Raw genomic sequence first — 21,552 nt, 5'->3', positions numbered from 1 at the left:
ATTTGAGAGAGAACCCTGTTGATCATCAGGAAGGGGGGGAAGGCATAATGCAGATGGCGAGACCAATCCTGCAGGAAAGCATCTGTTGCCAAGGCCATAGGGTCCGGACGCCAACTGTAAAACTGGGGTAATTGGGAGGTGAGCCGGGACGCGAAAAGATCGATAGAGAAAGGGCCCCAAAGATGGGAGAGGGAGAGAAAAACGGATGGACAGAGCTTCCAATCGCTGGAATCTCGAAGGAACCTCGAGTGCCAATCGGCCACAGAATTGAGATCCCCTGGAAGATACTCCGCTGACAAGGAAAGGTGATGGGCGAGGCAGTATTCCCACAGACTTTTCGCTAAGTCCACCAGAGGCTTGGACCTGGTTCCGCCTAGATGGTTGATATAGCGGACCGCAGAAACATTGTCCATGCGTAGGAGGATCGAACAGCGAATCCTGTTCTTTGAAAGGCTTTTGATCGCAAAGGAACCTGCAAGCATCTCTAAACAGTTGATGTGCAGTTTGGACACCTCGGCGGACCATGAGCCCCCAGTCGAGATTGGTCCACATCGGGCGCCCCAACCCGATAGGCTTGCATCGGATTCTAAGACAATATCTGGGGCCGTGGCGAAGATAGTCCGGCCGTTCCACGCATCTAAATGGTCTATCCACCATTGGAGCTCGATGCGGGATTCGGGATCTAGGGAAACGAGATCCGAATAAGCGAGACCTTGTCTGAGGTGCTTTATCTTCAGACGCTGAAGAGCGCGATAATGGAGAGGACCGGGGAAAATGGCTTGAATGGAGGAGGACAGGAGACCGACGATCCTCGCCAAGGACCGGAGAGATAGGAGAGAAGACTGAAGAACGGAAACAATCTCCGCTTTGATTTTGGAAACTTTGGAGAGGGGAAGGCGAAGAGACGCCGCTCCAGAGTCCACCAGGAAACCCAAGAATTCCATGTTCTGAGATGGAACGAGAGACGACTTGTCCGTGTTGATGAGGAAACCCAGGTCTGAAAGGAGAGATTGTGTCAAGAGCAAGTCTGAAAGAAGAATTTTCTTGTCGGAGTTCATGAGGAGGATGTCGTCCAAGTAAATTATCAGTCTGATGCCAAGGGATCGAAGATAAGCGACCACGGGTTTTAAGAGTTTTGTGAAGCACCATGGTGCGGAAGATAAGCCAAAGGGAAGAGAAGTGAAACAGTAATTGACACCTGCCCATTGGAATTGAAAAAAACTTCCATTGGGATTGATGAATAGGAACCGTGAGGTAAGCATCCTGAAGGTCCAGGCGGACCATCCAATCGTGTGGGCGAAGGGTGTCTCGTAGGTGTAAAATCGTTTCCATTTTGAAATGGCGATAAACCACAAATTGATTGAACCACTTCAGGTTGATGACAGCGCGGAGTTTCTTGTTTTTCTTTTGAACAAGAAAAATGGAGCTTAGAAAGCCGGAGGAGTCGAAGGGAAAAATTTGAACTGCTTGTTTTTGAAGAAGAACCTCGATTTCGTTTGAAATCTGAGAGGCCATGAGAGTGGAGAAAACCAGGGGGGAGGAAAGGAAGTTTGAACGGGGGGGGAGAAGAATTCAATCAGGTAGCCTTGTACGGTGTTTAAGACCCAGGGATCCGAACTGAGAGCACACCATTTTGGAAGGAAAAGTTTTAAGCGACCCCCCACAGGAGGGGAAGAAGAAAGGCTTACCTTGTTGTCTGGGGTTGTTGTGACGATAGTTTCCTTGACCTCTGCCTCTGAAGCCACGGCCACGTTGGGGATAGAATTGTGGCTTGTAGTCTTGATTGGCATTGGACGAACCTCTGGAGCCTTGATTGTAGGGACGGCCGGAAGAGCGGCCCCTGCCTCTGCCGGCCCGTCCAAAAACCCGAGGGGCGAAAACCTTTTTGACAGTTTGCTGGGCTTTATCCAAAGAGGCGAAAGTGGAGACAAATCTGCTAAGGTCACGAACCAAATTGTCTCCGAACAGGAGACCATTAGCTTTGGGACCAGGATCCATAGGAGCGAGATTGGAGAGCTTAGGATCCAACTTGATAAGGAGACCTTTGCGGCGCTCATGAGTAATGGCGGAATTTGCATTGCCTAGGAGACAAAAGGCGCGTTGAGCCCACATGGATACCTCTTCAGCTGAGAGTTCCGAACCTTCTAAACGTGCGGCCTCCGCCAAATCAAAGATGAGGGCGAGAGGGCCCACAACGTCCAGCAACTTGTCTTGACAAGTGGACCAAGCCTTGTCGACCCCTCTGTGAGGGTCCTTGCCAAATTTAGAAAAGAAAGTGAGAAGAGGTTGATCAATGGAAGGAACTAAGGTGATTTTGTCGGAAAGAGCCGGTTTGGGACACTCCGATTTGAGCCTGGATCTCACTGAGGTCTCCAGGGGAAGACGCAATCTGGCCGTAATATATTCTCCGACATGAGGGGAAGGGAACCATTCCGTAGAATTTGGATGACGGATAGTAGAGGGATCAAACATGGGAAAACCCTCAGAGTCGAAGACTGGTTCGAAAGAAAACGAGTCCAATTTGGCAGATTTGGAAGGAGGAGAAGAAGGATCAACTGCGTCAAATAAATCAAATAATTTATCAGCGTCATCCATGGTCTCACCATCATCATCATCATCATCGTCAGTGTCCATTATGGTGGAAATGACCAACTTTCTCTTAGGAGACTCTGCGTGTTTATCTTTTTGTTTTCGTTTGCCCTCTGAGCCAACAAACCCCTCCTTGGTAGGAGGCCTGGGAGGCACAAAGTCCTCAGTCAAAAGCGAGGAAGACTCGCCAATCAATGACGCAGTTTTTGAGGCACGAGCCTTAGCAGAGTGGTCCACCTTTTTCTTTCTGCTTTCCCCCGCAGAATGGGCCAGTAATTTGGACATGACGCTCAACATAGAATTTTCCATATTTTTTGACATGCGTTTCATGGACACTTCGACTGCTGACTCAACAGAGTTATTAATAAATTTATTCAAATGCTTTTTAAAATTAAGAGAGTCCTCAACAGGGACTTCTTCGGAGGAACTATCGTGTTCCATGGCCAGAGAGGTGCAAAAACGAGCAAAAACAATGAAAGATACTGGGAGAGTCAGGCGAGGGTTAATTCAGCCAGCAGGGGCGTGACAGTAGGCGGGCCGAGCAGCGAGCGTCAGCCGGGTCCCAGAAGTGAAGAAGAAGAAGGCGCACCAGCAAGCGCTGAGGAGCCGGGGACGGTGGAAGCCTCAGGGAAGGTGAGAGGCGAACAGAGAAGGCGCGCGAAGACGCGCGAAGGAATGAGAGAGCAGCGCAAAGCAGCGCGAACGAGGGAGCGACCAAGGGAGCTCCGAGGTGAGGGGGGGGGCACCTTGTTCAAAGCAAAGAAACACGCTGGAAGCGTGAATACAGTGGCGCGAGGACGCGCCGGAAGCAAATAACACTTGAGAAAAAACGGTCACAAGTAATAATACAAAATATATGAACAATAACAATAAGAAATAGCTGAGAGCAATGATAAAGGCACTTATCTGACTGCGAGCAGCAAGAAAAGAGGAAGCTGCGCAGTCAGTTAGTGTCTTTATCTGTTAGGTCTACCATGATTGGATACTGTACTCTCGCGTTTTTTCACATTCCCATGGCCCAGTTCCTCTGGCCCTCTGGGAACTGTAGTTTCTATTGCTTATCTTGGCTGCTATTCTATTAAATGCAAGATTAGAAAGCATAATAGGAGCCTCCGGTCTTGTCATAAAATTCCCCGACGCGTTTCGAAACTCGTGTTCCTTGGTCACGTGTAACAGGACGTTTGTCATAAATCACATGATATAGTGTGCAAAAGAATACTAATCATCAAAAAAGGACTACAAAGTAACCTGACTAGTATGACTCACACAGCCTCCATTTTGTAATAGTTTTTTAACAGTATAAGGTGTATTCTTTATCCAACATAATGAATATTTAATAGCTTCACTTCAGCGAGTTATGGCTATGATACATAACAATTTTAATGATTAAAAGCAAATATCCGAAAATAATTTCATAAATTACAGACTAATTAATGTTACAACTCATTAGAGCAGATAAGCTAATATAGTTATCAGTGTATTAATAACTCACTTAATTAATTTTATTGGAAACTGATGTTGGATAGTTGAGCAATATTGTACCACAATTCTGCCCTAGTGGGCTAATACTCACAATGTAGAGTATATCAATTCCTGGATCATTGCCCAAGTGAGCTCATATTAAACTCAACATTTGAAACACTTTAGATATAAAGTATCACACCATTCAGAGGCTAAATCAGCAAATCTTCACATTCAGGTATAAACTCCGTCTCCTGAAAAAATATAAACCAAATGCACACATCAATAAAAAGGTCATATACCTCAGATTAAAATTCTATACAAACATCTTTTTAGAGGCAACACAGTGAGGTAAATTCTTAAGGATTTTATTAATCTGTCCTAGGTCAAAATTAGGTATCATCTCAGCCAAGATGAACCGATAGCTCTTCATCTTTATTTATGCCTCCCGGATACATGGTTCCGTACTTAATTGTCAAACGGGATTCTAATTTACGTAATTCCTGATGCTATATATATATATATATTTATATTACCTACTGGCGGTCGCCAGTAGGTATATTTAGTTAGGATTTTTTCTCTATGGGATTTTTGAAAATTCTATGTCTAAGAACTTTGGCGTTTGTGGACGGAATTGGCTGAAATTTGCAGGAAAATGGAACATTTTGTTTCTGAGCAGCCCCTGAAAATTTGGGGGGGGTTCGTCAAGGGGGGGCCGAGAAAAAAGGGGGGTCCCAAAACACGTTTTTCCCATGTTAATTTCCATAGGGCGGTTGGCCTCACTTTTAGCCCGAACGGCTGAATGGATTTGCACGAAACTTGGCAAAATTGTAGGGACTGTTAGCCCGATGTGCCTTTGCTAGGTCTCAATATATGTGCTCCAGTGGATTTTGAGAAATTAACGTTCAAAAAAAGATATATATCTGTGACAGCGTCCCGGGTAGCGCTCCGGTTCGCGTACTTGAAGCGTAACGGAACTTCGAGAAGCGAAGCTGATTGGCTCTCCGGTGTCTGTCAACATTCTAAACAGTCCGGAGCGGCCGCCATCTTGTCTCTCGGTAGGATCGAGAGACAAGAGGAGGCCAAAACAAAGGGGGAAATGACCATAAGGGGGCATAGTAGATCCTCCCTGACCCCCTAGGTTTGATGTGGAGGCTTTAAAAGGGCCCCGCGGGGCAAAAAAAAACCAAACGTTTTTTCTCGTGGGGTGCGCCCGGTACGCGTAACGGAAAGCGGACTGGGGAGCGTACTACAAGGAAACAAGAATGATTGACTTTTAACTTATTGTATGTTTATACATTTTTTTTTCTTTTTTTTTCTGATGAGTGACGTCTCGGCCTATCTCCACGGGATGCAGTCCCTACCATCTCGGTGTTTAAGCCCAGGGGAACCGGTAGTGTGGGAGAGATAACGTCTGTTAACGTTCGATTCGAAGGAAATCAGGAAGTGTTGAAAAACATTGTCTGCGCCATCTTGCCTTTTTTCAAATGCCACACTTTTGTCGTGCACGGCAGCCATTTTAGATGCCTTGACCAGACCCACTCTCTGCACGCTGTCGATCCTTAGCATGGCTCCCCACCCTCGCAAGCATCTCCCCCAGGCACTGGTCACCCCCGCTCTCTGTCTTCTGCATGGGCAATAAACCTCCCCCCATCTGCGCTGCTCTTCCTTGAGAATCACACCCTGTGCCCGCCCGACACCTCCCTTTCGCCCTATTCACTGCCGCACCCTCTGACACTCCTCTTCCTCTGTGTCCGATTGTCCAGGCCGGTCCCAGGCTATCACCTAGCCTTGCAGATGTAGTTTATGGCCCCAGCTGTAAAGAATCACCCCTCTTCAAAGGAGTTACAGTAGATCAAGGCCCCCACCCGATGAGATCCGTCACACCACACGCGTTCCTACTATGTGAAAACCATCCTGTATTGTGATTGGGGAGGGGACCGAGCCTGAAGTGGAAAATTCCAGGGATGCCTCTTTGTACATCAAAGTTTTTACAATTATGTGTCACATTAAAAATATATAGCACTCCAACAAAGTAGTAGGATTATAAAACTTTAATAACTTATAAATATATACAACGCAACAAAAACAGTAAATACATTTAAACATTTTTTTGAAAAAAGAAGCAACAATGGTCAGTAGCTGTGTTTTGTGCGAATAGTCCCAAGGCAGCACAACGTGCTGCGTTCTGGACGGCACCCAGGTGCCGCACGGGTTTTTGGTATCCTACAATGCAGCTCCGAAAAACGGCGTGGGGCGTCCCGGGGGGTGCGGGGGGAGGCCTCGTCAGTAGCGGTCTGTTGTGCGAATAGTCCCAAGGCAGCAGAACGCGCTGAGATGTGGATGGCACCCAGGTGATGTCCAGTAAGTTGCCGCACTGGTTTTGGTATCCTACAATGCTGCTCCGAATGACGGCGTGGGGCGCCCCGGGGGGGGGGAGGGGGGGTGAGGCGGCGTGAACGGACCTCCCCAGGTGGAGGCTCGTCTGCTGTAGTGGGGCGCCCCTTTACCGTTTCAGTTGCCATTCCGCCCGCTTTTGGTACACTGTGCCAAAATCCGCCATTCAGCTGAGTTGCGCCCACTCTTGCGGTGCAGCGATAGGCGGCTGCCACAGGACTCTCAAAATGGCGGCAGGCTCTTTCCTTTTTGGGCGTGGTCCACTGAAATGGCCCTGGGACACCTTGGAACTCGGACGCTTGTCTGCTAGGTCTTGGACCCCATTCTCGAAAGCGTCCCCTCAGCCTTGAAGATTCTACAAAAGTCTTGGGGGCCCCCGACTCCTGCAGGCTTCCGGTGGGGAGCGGCTGCCATGATTGCTCGCGGAATGACCACGACGGAGCCACGAGATGGTGGTGCTTTCATGCTGACGCCAGCTTCAGTCTGAAACATCCAGAAACAAGGTGGGGCTTTCATCGTTTGGGAAAAAAAAATGTTTTAATCCAATGAAAAGTGTTGTTTTTAGGTCATATGATCAAGCCTTCCATCATTAGGAAACCAAAAGTAAAATGAACCAATGAAAAGTTTTATAAACAAGTCACATGACCTGTTATGCGTCATAGGGCTATAAAAAGCGTAGAAAATCCGTTGGCACGTGAGGCGGCGTCAGTAGCGGACCGATGTGCGAATAGGCCGAAGGCAGCACAACGCGCCAAGATCCGGATGGCACCGAGGTGGTGTCCAGCAAGTTGCTGCACTGGTGTGGCCATCCTACAATGCTGCGCCGAAAGTCGGCGTGGGGCGCCCCGTTGGCCTGTGAGTTCGCGTCAGTCAGTGGGGGCTGTTTGAGGATCTGACTGCATTGGAAAGCAATGTGATGCTGTGCGTCGCCCCCAAGATGGAGGTTCCTCGGCTGCAGTGGGGCGCCCCTTGGTGTTTCACTCGCTATGCAGCTGAGTTGCGTGCGCACTTGCGGCGAATAGGCCGAAGGCAGCACAACGCGCCGAGATCTGGATGGCACCGAGGTGGTGTCCAGCTAGTTGCCGCACTGGTGTGGCCATCCTACAATGCTGCACCGAAAGTCGGCGTGGGGTGCCCCGTTGGCCTGTGAGGTGGCGTCAGTAGCGGACCGATGTGTGAATAGGCCGGAACCAGCACAAGGCGCCAAGATCCGGATGGCACCGAGGTGGTGTCATAGTTGAGAGTTCTGAGCAGCGCTTGTAACACTGTCTGAAGCTTATTTGCACCTGCTGCAGCTTCACTATAGCCCTGGTGTGGCCTAAGATCGCCCATGACATAGGCGGCCGCCTCCCGGGGTCCGGCGGAACTTTTTTCCTTTTCCTTTGTGCATCTTGTCCCACAATCCGTTTGACCTGAAGACACGACCAGGTCCCTGAATGTGTGCAGGGGGACGCTATTGATTGAATCAAAATGGCGGCTTCACACAAAGCTGACTCAAGCGTTGCTGCTGATGCTATACAGACAAAAACTGGTTTTCAGTTTGTACATTCTTCAGGATTTTTCCACCCAAGGCTGGTTGAGAGTTTGTAGAACAATGGCTTCAGATTTTCAACATACTACTCTTCAAAATTCTTCCTAAATGTAACAATGTGAGAGTCACTAGGAGAACGGTGTAGTGAGGGCCACAAACGGCTGTTTATCTTTCCTTTCAAAATGCTGCCAACAATATTTTCGGAATGGAAGACACCACAAGGCGCTGAGATTCGGTTGGCACCGAGGTGGTGTCCAGCAAGTTGCCGCACTGGTGTGGCCATCCTACAATGCTGCGCCGAAAGTCGGCGTGGGGTGCCCGAGGGGGGGGGGAGGCAGCGCAAACGAGCCTCTCCCGCTTCTCCATGTGGAGGCACTTCATCTGCAGTGGGGCGCCGAGATCCGGATGGCACCGAGGTGGTGTCTAGCAAGTTGCCGCACTGGTGTGGCCATCCTACAATGCTGCGCCGAAAGACGGCGTGGGGTGCCCGAAGGTGGGGGGGGAGGCGGCGCAAACAAGCCTCTCCCGCCTCTCCAGGTTGAGGCACTTCATCTGCAGTGGAGCGCCGTCTAGCTGAGTTTCGCCCGCTCTTGCTGCTACAGCGACAGGCGGCTGCAACAGGACTCTCAAAATGGCGGCCTGTTCTTTGGATTTGGGCCTGGTCCACTAAAATGGCCCTGGGACACCTTAGAACTCGGACGCTCGAATTTTTTTTCCTTTCCTCTACATGCAAAAAAGGTAAATGCCCGGTACGTTACCTGCCTCATCTGCCACGATGTACTCTCCAGAAGAACCGAAAAAAAATATAGTTATGGTAATTATACCATGCATCGTCATATGGAGAGGTGGCACCGATTAATTATAGTGCTGCACAAAAGAGAGATTTGGAGGACAACCCCCGACCTGCCAGTACATTCACCAAAGAAGTGGCAATGACAGCATGAGAGGCAAGGGAAACGGTCCCAAATATTCAGAAGAACTTTGGAAAGATTAAAATGACATGTTTAGATTGTGGCAAATTAATTTCATGTGGACAGATGAGTGTTACTCTAATAAATACAGCATATGAACATCATCATAGTCGATGGTTGGTGGAGACATTTTGACTATATCCTGGACCTGCCCGTCCTCGCCCAAAATGGCGCCGGAATAAATGGGACTCGTAACTCCTTGTTGTGTACTGGTTGCACAACCTTGATATCACGAGATACGTATGCAGTTTTGAAGCACATGGCGGGCGGGGACGAGAATTGATTGAATATTTCGACATCCCTATTGATATTAAGTTCTGATGTGTTATTGATTACTGTACTATTGAAAGTTCGAATTAACGTCACCCATGGTACTTGCCCGCAAATGTATATCTAGATAATTTTATTGTAACTGGCCCTGTCGTTTTTTAATTATAAAATGTACGTCCACCGATTCCGCAACTGTTAGACACCTTAGTTCTTGCAACCTAATGGCCCGCCCGTTACGTTCCTCTACAGTGTAAATGTCTCCTCATCATATACGATTACAGTTTGCTCCGTGGCCGGCCCACGTGGTTATAGGCCCGTATTTGTATACTGACATTTTCACAATAAAGGTTTTTAAAAGAAAACATGGTAGTAGTATTTACATTGGTAAAGTTTTTAATAATAGTCACTGTTTTCGAATCAGTAAAAGGAAAGTGAAATAAAGCAGTCCAATTACATGAAGGGTAAAAGGTATAATACGCAGGAACGCAGTAAAGATAAATGGTCAAGGGCTGTTGTGTATTCTACTCCTGCAACATAAAGTGATCGATAAGAATCTGATATTCAGGCGTATCGGCGACTAAGACAGCAGGCCGAGCCTCTTTTGCTCAACGGCTCCGTCATGGGACGAAGAAACGCCCTTTTTCTCGAAAAAGGAATATATTTTACTTGCAGGACAGTTGTAAATTTTCCGGGAAAGTACATTAGCTTGGAACATTATAACATATATGTTTAAGAAAAAATAATGTTCGAAAGTAATAAAAAGTGTAATTTTTAGGTCATATGACCAAGCCTTTCATCATTAGAATAAGAAAAGTAAAATGAACCAATGAAAAGTTTTATTAACAAGTCACATGACCTGTTATGCTTACGTTACGCGCTGCGCGCTGCGCCCCGGATCGCTTCCGGGAAGCTGCGCTTCGCGCACCGGAGCACTTCTGGATGCGCTAACGCGGCGCGTCATATGACGCATTACGCGACAACGCAGGTCCAGAATATAGTCAAAATGTCTCCACCAACCAGCGGTCGGAACACAACCCCTTTCAGCAGGCTAAATAGTTCTGTTAAATGACAACAGAAGGGACAGGCAACAAGAACCATCAGTCAAAGAGGGGAGGGCAAGTTCTTCTCTACCGGGTCACGTTGGGGCGGTACCGGAACTGATCGAATTGGTAGTCTACAGTGTTTCTGGATGTTTCAGACTGAAGCTGGCGTCAGCATGAGAGCACCACCATCTCGTAGCTCCGTCGTGGCCATTCCACAAGCAATCATGGCAGCCGCTCCCCACCAGAAGCCTGCGGGAGTCGGGGGCCCCCAAGACTTTTGTAGAATCTTCAAGGCTGAGGGGACGCTTTCGAGAATGGAGCCCAAGCCCTAGCAGACAAGCGTTCGAGTTCCAAGGTGTCGCAGGGCCATTTTAGTGGACCACGCCCAAATCTGAAGAGCCGGCCGCCATTTTGAGAGTCCTGTGGCAGCCGCCTATCGCTGCACCGCAAGAGCGGGAGCAACTCAACTACATGGTGAGCGAGACGCTGTAGTCGCAAGAGCGGGCGGTAAACAGCTGAATAGCGGAAGAGGCACAGTGTAGCAAAAGCGGGCGGAATGGCAAGTGAAACGGTAAAGGGGCGCCCCACTACAGCGTGTCTTTAGGTCAAACGGATTGTGGGACAAGGTCAAGAATGGAAGAGTCACCAAAAGGCAAAAAGTTCCGCTTGACCCCGGGAGCCGGCCACCTATGTCGGGGGCGATCTCAGGCCACACCAGGGCAACACGATTTGGGGAGGGGGCCGGAGCCAAGCGCCCCTTCCGAGTCCGCGCCATCACACCGTCCCTCGGGGGCCTCCGTCAAGCGGTTCAGGGAGGCACCGCATCACATTGTTTTCAAATGCAGTCACGTCCTCAAACAGCCCCCACTTACATTGAGAATAGTGAAGCTGTAGCAGGTGCAAATAAGCTTCAGACAGTCTAACAAGCACTCCTCAAAACTTTGAACTATCAGAGTGCATGAGTTTCATGCTCGATCGATTGAGCTAGCCGGATCGGGCAACAAAAAGTATAAAATAGTTATGTAAATAGTTATTTAATAAAATGTTTTACCCTGTTACTTTGCTGGTGTGTTGTATATATTTGTAATATTTGCATAGAGTTTATCGTTATTTTGGGCGGGGTGGGTGGCGGAGCCGAGCTGTCTTGCAGCCATCATGGTGTGGAGCTCAGTTCATCTCACTAGTTTCGTATTTCTCATGAGGGGTTGTTCCTAATGTTTCTATTTTAGCGAGGTCAAAAAGAGATCCCATTAGTGGCCTACTGATTTTGCTTGATTCCTTTTGTTTTTTTACACGATTTTTCACTATCTGCAAAGACTAAACAGAGTATTGCGACTCTGTGCTTGTTTGTAAATAGAGAATGAACCAAAGAGAACCAATTCTAAAACAGTAAATGCTTGGATAACAATCAATCAAATGGAGAGAGAAGCAGGCACGACGGATTACAACGGGGGCAAAGGCCTGCGTTAACTACCCTTCACTATCTGCAAAGAGAGAGTACTCCTAATAGAAATGAGGGGGGGGGCAGCATTCAAAGCAGATCAGTGTGCATAAACACGAAAATATTTGTACTTACCACGTACTTGACATTCGACAGCTTTTGATATTTGCTATTAAAAAACCATTGAAATTCACTGAAAAAACCATAGGTTAGAGACCATATATAGTTCGGAATTAGCATTTACAAAACCTTGAAAATTCACTGAAAAAACCATAGGTTATAGACCATATATAGTTAGGGATTAGCATTTACAAAACCTTATTTTACTCGCACAAAACCATTGAAATTCGCATATATAGTTAGTTGCGCTAACTATATATCGCGCACCCGCAATCCACTGCTGATGATGTCACATATTACATCATTCATGACATGGTCAGTGACATCACTGATGACATCACTGATGACAACCCAAATTACATCACTGATGACATCACTGATGACATCAATCATGTGATAATACGATCAACCTCTTCAGTCTCTAATATAACCTTAGATACATTCAGAGTAAACAGACACTCACAGACTATCACTCATCCATGGAGTTACTCACACACCTAGTCAGTCATGCACTGAATCAATCACACCTCCATTTCCTCAACTATACAGTTATACACACCTTACTTATTGAAACATATTCTAACACATATTTACTGTCTTATACAATCACTGATACAAGTTCACAATGATCCATACAGCCACTCACACATTCACTGGCTCTTATGCACAGTTATTTATATATGTCAACTCTCACATGTACTGTGTTTTACATATGTACTTACTTTGACATGTAGCACTGAGATATCCATTCACTCACCAATACACTCATGCACACAGTCAACCACCCATACAGCTGTTTCCACATGCACTTTTGAACCCATACATCTAGTGAATCAACTGCTCACACATCTATGCACAGAGTCACACACTTCCCAGCCACCCCTACACACACACTCAGTCTCCCATACAAATACTTGGGCAACCAATCAATAACCCATATAGTTACTCATATAGCTACTGATCAACACATGCAGCAGTTTTAAGAACAACAGACATAATGATGCACAAATTAAGACAGTTTAGTCACCAACCCATGCTCTCAGTGAGACACATTTAATCACTCACTCATACAGTCAGTCCTGCACCTACTAAATCCTTCATCCAGACACTTATACATCCACTCATTTTTCAATATGTAAGACATATTTTAACTTTACAAAAACATACAGTCACTGGATGTCGTCATCAGTGATGTCATCAGTGATGTCACTGACCATGTCATGAATGATGTAATATGTGACATCATCAGCAGTGGATTGCGGGTGCGCGATATATAGTTAGCGCAACTAACTATATATGCGAATTTCAATGGTTTTGTGCGAGTAAAATAAGGTTTTGTAAATGCTAATCCCTAACTATATATGGTCTATAACCTATGGTTTTTTCACTGAATTTTCAAGGTATTGTAAATGCTAATTCCTAACTATATATGGTCTCTAACCTATGGTTTTTTCAGTGAATATATATATATATATATATATATACATATACATATATATTACCTACTGGCGGTCGCCAGTAGGTATATATAGTTAGGATTTTTTCTCTATGGGATTTTTGAAAATTCTATGTCTAATAACTTTGGCGTTTGTGGACGGAATTGGCTGAAATTTTCAGGAAAATGGCACATTTTGTTTCTGAGCAGCCCTTGAAAATTTGGGGGGGGTTCGTCAAGGGGGGGCCGAGAAAAAAGGGGGGTCCCAAAACGTGTTTTTAACATTGAGTTTTCCATAGGGCGGTTGGCCTCACTTTTAGCCCGAACGGCTGAATGGATTTGCACGAAACTTGGCAAAATTGTAGGGACTGGTAGCCCGATGTGCCTTTTGTAGGTCTCAATATATGTGCTTCAGTGGATTTTGAGAAATTAACGTTAAAAAAAAGATATATATCTGTAACAGCGGACCGGGCAGCGCTCCAGTTCGCGTACTTTTCGCGCAACGGAGCTTTGTGAAGCGAAGCTGATTGGTTCTCCGGCGTCTGTAAACATTCCAAACAGTCCGTAGCGGCCGCCATCTTGTCTCTCGGTAGGATCGAGAGACAAGAGGAGGCCAAAGCGAAGGGGCAAATGACCATAAGGGGGCATAGTAGATCCTCGCTGACCCCCTAGGTTTGATGTGGAGGTTTTAAAAGGGCCCCGCGGGGCAAAAAAATAAATTATAATAATAATCGAACGGCTGAATGGATTTGCACGAAACTTGGTAAAATATTAGGGACTGGTAGCCCGATGTGCCTTTGCTAGGTCTCAATATATGTGCTCCAGTGGATTTTGAGAAATTAACGTTCAAAAAAAGATATATATCTGTAACAGCGCTCCGCTTCGCGTAACGGAGGTTTGCGGAGCTGATTGGTTCTCCGGCGTCTGTAAACATTGCAAACAGTCCGTAGCGGCCGCCATCTTGTCTCTCGGTAGGATCGAGAGACAAGAGGAGGCCAAAGCGAAGGGGCAAATGACCATAAGGGGGCATAGTAGATCCTCCTTGACCTCTAAGGTTTGATGTGGAGGTTTTAAAAGGGCCCCGCGAGGCAAAAAAAAAAATAATAATAATAATCGAACGGCTGAATGGATTTGCACGAAACTTGGCAAAATTGTAGGGACTGGTAGTCCGATGTGCCTTTGCTAGGTCTCAATATATGTGCTCCAGTGGATTTTGAGAAATTAACGTTCAAAAAAAGATATATATCTGTAACAGCGCTCCGCTTCGTGGAGATAAAATTATATCTGTATTACCTAGCTGTTGCTAACACCAGTTAGCGACGGCTAGTAGGAGATAGCGACCATCTTGGGCCCCACTTTGCATGTGAGTGATATTTATCACTAATGACATGCAAAGTGGGCATGCCAAGATGTTAGCGACTGGAAACAGTCACCGCCAGTAGGTATATATAGTTAGGATTTTTTCTCTATGGGATTTTTGAAAATTCTATGTCTAATAACTTTGGTGTTTGTGGACGGAATTGGCTGAAATTTTCAGGAAAATGGCATATTTTGTTTCTGAGCAGCCCTTGAAAATTTGGGGGGGGTTCGTCAAGGGGGGGCCGAGAAAAAAGGGGGGTCCCAAAACGTGTTTTTAACATTGAGTTTTCCATAGGGCGGTTGGCCTCACTTTTAGCCCGAACGGCTGAATGGATTTGCACGAAACTTGGCAAAATTGTAGGGACTGGTAGCCCGATGTGCCTTTTGTAGGTCTCAATATATGTGCTTCAGTGGATTTTGAGAAATTAACGTTCAAAAAAAGATATATATCTGTAACAGCGGACCGGGCAGCGCTCCAGTTCGCGTACTTTTCGCGCAACGGAGCTTTGTGAAGCGAAGCTGATTGGTTCTCCGGCGTCTGTAAACATTCCAAACAGTCCGTAGCGGCCGCCATCTTGTCTCTCGGTAGGATCGAGAGACAAGAGGAGGCCAAAGCGAAGGGGCAAATGACCATAAGGGGGCATAGTAGATCCTCGCTGACCCCCTAGGTTTGATGTGGAGGTTTTAAAAGGGCCCCGCGGGGCAAAAAAAAAAAATAATAATAATAATCGAACGGCTGAATGGATTTGCACGAAACTTGGTAAAATATTAGGGACTGGTAGCCCGTTGTGCCTTTGCTAGGTCTCAATATATGTGCTCCAGTGGATTTTGAGAAATTAACGTTCAAAAAAAGATATATATCTGTAACAGCGCTCCGCTTCGCGTAACGACGGAGGTTTGCGAAGCTGATTGGTTCTCCGGCGTCTGTAAACATTGCAAACAGTCCGTAGCGGCCGCCATCTTGTCTCTCGGTAGGATCGAGAGACAAGAGGAGGCCAAAGCGAAGGGGCAAATGACCATAAGGGGGCATAGTAGATCCTCCTTGACCTCTTAGGTTTGATGTGGAGGTTTTAAAAGGGCCCCGCGAGGCAAAAAAAAAAAAAATAATAATAATCGAACGGCTGAATGGATTTGCACGAAACTTGGCAAAATTGTAGGCACTGGTAGTCCGATGTGCCTTTGCTAGGTCTCAATATATGTGCTCCAGTGGATTTTGAGAAATTAACGTTCAAAAAAAGATATATATCTGTAACAGCGCTCCGCTTCGCGGAGATAAAATTATATCTGTATTACCTAGCTGTTGCTAACACCAGTTAGCGACGGCTAGTAGGAGATAGCGACCATCTTGGGCCCCACTTTGCATGTGAGTGATATTTATCACTAATGACATGCAAAGTGGGCATGCCAAGATGTTAGCGACTGGAAACAGTCACCGCCAGTAGGTATATATAGTTAGGATTTTTTCTCTATGGGATTTTTGAAAATTCTATGTCTAATAACTTTGGCGTTTGTGGACGGAATTGGCTGAAATTTTCAGGAAAATGGCACATTTTGTTTCTGAGCAGCCCTTGAAAAATTGGGGGGGGTTCGTCAAGGGGGGGCCAAGAAAAAAGGGGGGTCCCAAAACGTGTTTTTAACATTGAGTTTTCCATAGGGCGGTTGGCCTCACTTTTAGCCCGAACAGCTGAATGGATTTGCACGAAACTTGGCAAAATTGTAGGGACTGGTAGCCCGATGTGCCTTTTGTAGGTCTCAATATATGTGCTTCAGTGGATTTTGAGAAATTAACGTTCAAAAAAAGATATATATCTGTAACAGCGGACCGGGCAGCGCTCCAGTTCGCGTACTTTTCGCGCAACGGAGCTTTGTGAAGCGAAACTGATTGGTTCTCCGGCGTCTGTAAACATTCCAAACAGTCGGTAGCGGCCGCCATCTTGTCTCTCGGTAGGATCGAGAGACAAGAGGAGGCCAAAGCGAAGGGGCAAATGACCATAAGGGGGCATAGTAGATCCTCGCTGACCCCCTAGGTTTGATGTGGAGGTTTTAAAAGGGCCCCGCGGGGCAAAAAAAAAAAATAATAATAATAATCGAACGGCGGAATGGATTTGCACGAAACTTGGTAAAATATTAGGGACTGGTAGCCCGATGTGCCTTTGCTAGGTCTCAATATATGTGCTCCAGTGGATTTTGAGAAATTAACGTTCAAAAAAAGATATATATCTGTAACAGCGCTCCGCTTCGCGTAACGGAGGTTTGCGAAGCTGATTGGTTCTCCGGCGTCTGTAAACATTGCAAACAGTCCGTAGCGGCCGCCATCTTGTCTCTCGGTAGGATCGAGAGACAAGAGGAGGCCAAAGCGAAGGGGTAAATGACCATAAGGGGGCATAGTAGATCCTCCTTGACCTCTTAGGTTTGATGTGGAGGTTTTAAAAGGGCCCCGCGAGGCAAAAAAAAATAAAATAATAATAATCGAACGGCTGAATGGATTTGCACGAAACTTGGCAAAATTGTAGGGACTGGTAGTCCGATGTGCCTTTGCTAGGTCTCAATATATGTGCTCCAGTGGATTTTGAGAAATTAACGTTCAAAAAAAGATATATATCTGTAACAGCGCTCCGCTTCGCGGAGATAAAATTATATCTGTATTACCTAGCTGTTGCTAACACCAGTTAGCGACGGCTAGTAGGAGATAGCGACCATCTTGGGCCCCACTTTGCATGTGAGTGATATTTATCACTAATGACATGCAAAGTGGGCATGCCAAGATGTTAGCGACTGGAAACAGTCGCTAACATCGCTATCTCCTATTATCAACTTTTGGAAATATTCGCGATAAGCGCGAATATCTCCAAAAGCTAGCACCTGCCCTGAGCAGTTCTAAGGCACGTTATCCAATGGGAGGTGGATAACATGGCTAAGAGCATTAGCTCGGTAATGCATGAATATCGCTGAGTTTTCAGCGATATTAATGCATTGCGGTCGTTTTTTATCGTATTTACGATAAACCTTGATAATAGCAAGGTTTATCTGCGATAATTTCTGACGATGCTTAGCGGTAAAAAAATCGTTGCTAAGCATCGTTAGGGATAAATATCGCTTAACTTTGGTAATATGCCCCAACGTCTGTTAGCGTTCGATTCGAAGGAAATCAGGAAGTGTTGAAAAACATTGTCTGCGCCATCTTGCCTTTTTTCAAATGCCACACTTTTGTCGTGCACGGCAGTCATTTTAGATGCCTTGACCAGACCCACTCTGTGCACGCTGTCGATCCTTAGCATGACTCCCCACCCTCGCAAGCATCTCCCCCAGGCAGTGGTCACCCCCGCTCTCTGTCTTATGCAAGGGTAATAAACCAGCCCCCATCTGCGCTGCTCTTCCCTGAAAATCACACCCTGTGCCCGCCCGACACCTCCCTTTCGCCCTATTCACTACCGCACCCTCTGACACTCCTTTTCCTCTGTGTCCGATTGTCCAGGCCGGTCCTAGGGTATCAGCTAGCCCTGCAGATGTAGTTTATGGCCCCAGCTGTAAAGAATCACCCCTCTTCAAAGGAGTTATAGTAGATCAAGGCCCACACTCGATGAGATCCGTCACAGCAGACGCGTTCCTATTATCTGAAAACCATCCTGTATTGTGATTGGGGAGGGGACCGAGCCTGAAGCGGAAGATTCCAGGGATGACTCTTTGTACATCAAAGTTTTTACAATTATGTGTCACATTAAAAATATATAGCACTCCAACAAAGTAGTAAGATTATAAAACTTTAATAACTTATAAATATATACAAGAAAACAAAAACAGTAATAACATATAAACATTTTTAGGGAAAAACAACGAAGTAGCGGTCGGCTGTGCGAATAGTCCCAACGCAGCACAACGTCCAGATTTCTGGCGTGGGGCGTCGCGGGGGGTGGGTCATCAGTAGAAAACTGTTGTGCGAATAGTTCCAAGGCAGCAGAACGATGGCACCAAGGTGATGTCCAGTAAGTTGCCGCACTGGTTTTGGTATCCTACAATGCTGCTCCGAATAACGGCGTGGGGCGCCCCGGGGGAGGCGGCGTGAACGGGCCTCTCCAGGTGGAGTGTCATCTGTTGTAGTGGGGCGCCCCTTTACCGTTTCAGTTGCCATTCCGTCCGTTTTTGGTCCACTGTGTCAAAAGCCGCAATTCAGCTGAGTTGCGCCCACTCTTGCGGTGCAGCAATAGGCGGCTGTCACAGGACTCTCAAAATGGCGGCAGGCTCTTTCCTTTTTGGGCCTGGTCCACTGAAATGGCCCTGGGACACCTTGGAAATCGGACGCTTGTCTGCTAGGTCTTGGACCCCATTCTCGAAAGCGTCCCCTCCGCCTTGAGGATTTATCAAAAGTTTTGGGGGCCCCCGACTCCTGTAGGCTTCTGGTGGGGAGCGGTTGCCATGATTGCTCGCGGAATGACCACGACGGAGCTACGAGATGGTGGTGCTCTCATGCTGAAGCCAGCTTCAGTCTGAAACATCCAGAAACAAGGTGGGGCTTTCATCGTTTGGGAAAAAAAAAAAGTTTTCATCCAATGAAAAGTGTTGTTTTTAGGTCATATGATCAAGCCTTCCATCATTAGGAAACCAAAAGTAAAATGAACCAATGAAAAGTTTTATAAACAAGTCACATGACCTGTTATGCGGCATAGGGTATAAAATGCGGAGAAAATACGTTGGCACGTGAGGCGGCGTCAGTAGCGGACCGATGTGCGAATAGGCCGAAGGCAATACAACGCGCCAAGATCCGGATGGCACCGAGGTGGTGTCCAGCAAGTTGCAGCACTGGTGTGGCCATCCTACAATGCTGAAAGTCGGCGTGGGGCGCCCCGTTGGCCTGTGAGTTTGAGTCAGTAGCGGACCGATGTGCGAATAGGCCGAAGGCAGCACAACGCGCCAAGATCCGGATGGCACCGAGGTGGTGTCCAGCAAGTTGCAGCACTGGTGTGGCCATCCTACAATGCTGAAAGTCGGCGTGGGGCGCCCCGTTGGCCTGTGAGTTTGCGTCAGTAGCGGACCGATGTGCGAATAGGCCGAAGGCAGCACAACGCGCCAAGATCCGGATGGCACCGAGGTGGTGTCCAGCAAGTTGCAGCACTGGTGTGGCCATCCTACAATGCTGAAAGTCGGCGTGGGGCGCCCCGTTGGCCTGTGAGTTTGCGTCAGTAGCGGACCGATGTGCGAATAGGCCGAAGGCAGCACAACGCGCCAAGATCCGGATGGCACCGAGGTGGTGTCTAGTAAGTTGCCGCACTGGTGTGGCCATCCTACAATGTTGAAAGTCGGCGTGGGGCGCCCCGTTGGCCTGTGAGATGGCGGCAGTAGCGGACCGATGTGCGAATGGGGCCAAAGGCAGCGCAACAATATTTTCGGAATAGAAGACACCACAAGGCGCTGAGATGCCAAGATCCGGATGGCACCGAGGTGGTGTCTAGCAAGTTGTGGCACTGGTGTGGCCATCCTACAATGGTAAAAGTCGGCGTGGGGCGCCCTGTTGGCCTGTGAGATGGTGTCAGTAGCGGACTGATGTGCGAATGGGGCCAAAGGCAGCGCAACAATATTTTCTGACTGACACCACAAGGCGCTGAGATGCCAAGATCCGGATGGCACCGAGGTGATGTCTAAGTTGCGGACCGATGTGCGAATGGGGTCAAAGGCAGCGCAACAATATTTTCTGTATGGAAGATAGCACTAGGCGTTGAGATGCCAAGATCCGGATGGCACCGAGGTGATGTCTAGCAAGTTGCTGTACTGGTGTGGTCATCCTACAATGCTGAAAGTCGGCGTGGGGCGCCCCATTAGCCTGTGAGATGGCATCAGTAGCGGACCGATGTGCGAATAGGCCGAAGGCAGCACATCGCGCCAAGATCCGGATGTCACCGTGGTGGTTTCATAGTTGAGAGGCACTTCATCTGCAGTGGGGTGCCGAGATCCGGATGGCACCGAGGTGATGTCTAGCAAGTTGCTGTACTGGTGTGGTCATCCTACAATGCTGAAAGTCGGCGTGGGGCGCCCCATTAGCTTGTGAAATGGCGTCAGTAGCGGACCGATGTGCGAATGGGGCCAAAGGCAGCGCAACAATATTTTCTGAAGAGAAGACACCAAAAGGCGCTGAGATTCCAAGATCCGGATGGTACCGAGGTGGTGTCTAGCAAGCTATGCAGTTGAGTTGTGTGCGCACTTGCGGCGAATAGGTCGAAGGCAGCATAACAATGTTTTCTGAATAGAAGACACCATAAGGCGTTGAGATTCGGTTACCACCGAGGTGATGTCTAGCAAGTTGCCGCACTGGTGTGGCCATCCTACAATACTGCTCCGAATAACGGCGTGGGGTGCCCGAAGGGGGGGGGGAGGCGGCGTGAACGGGCCTTCCTAGGTGGAGGCTCGTCTGCTGTAGTGGGGCGCCCCTTTACCATTTCAGTTGCCATTCAGCTGAGTTTCGGCTGCTCTTGATGCTACAGCGACAGGCGGCTGCAACAGGACTCTCAAAATGGCGGCCTGTTCTTTGGATTTGGGCCTGGTCCACTAAAATGGCCCTGGGACACCTTAGAACTCGGACGCTCAATTTTTTTTTTCCTTTCCTGTACATGCAAAAAAAGGTAAATGCCCGGTACGTTACACGCTTCATCTGCCACGATGAACTCTCCAGAGGAACCGAAAAAAAAGTAGTTATGGTATCTATACCATGCATCGTCATATGGAGAGGTGGCACCAATTAATTATAGTGCTGCATAAAAGAGAGATTTGGAGGAGAACCCCTGACCTGCTAGTACATTCATCAAAGAAGTGGCACTGACAGCATCAGAGGCAAGGGAAACGGTCCCAAATATTTAGAAGAACTTTGGAAAGATTAAAATGACATGTTTAGATTGTGGCAAATTAATTTCATGTGGACAGATGAGTGTTACTCTAATAAATACAGC

The sequence above is a fragment of the Lissotriton helveticus genome, chromosome 6, assembly GCF_964261635.1.
Source record: "Lissotriton helveticus chromosome 6, aLisHel1.1, whole genome shotgun sequence".
NCBI lineage: Eukaryota > Metazoa > Chordata > Amphibia > Caudata > Salamandridae > Lissotriton > Lissotriton helveticus.
The sequence above is the reverse complement of the archived record's forward strand: the minus strand, read 5'-3'. Positions refer to the sequence as shown.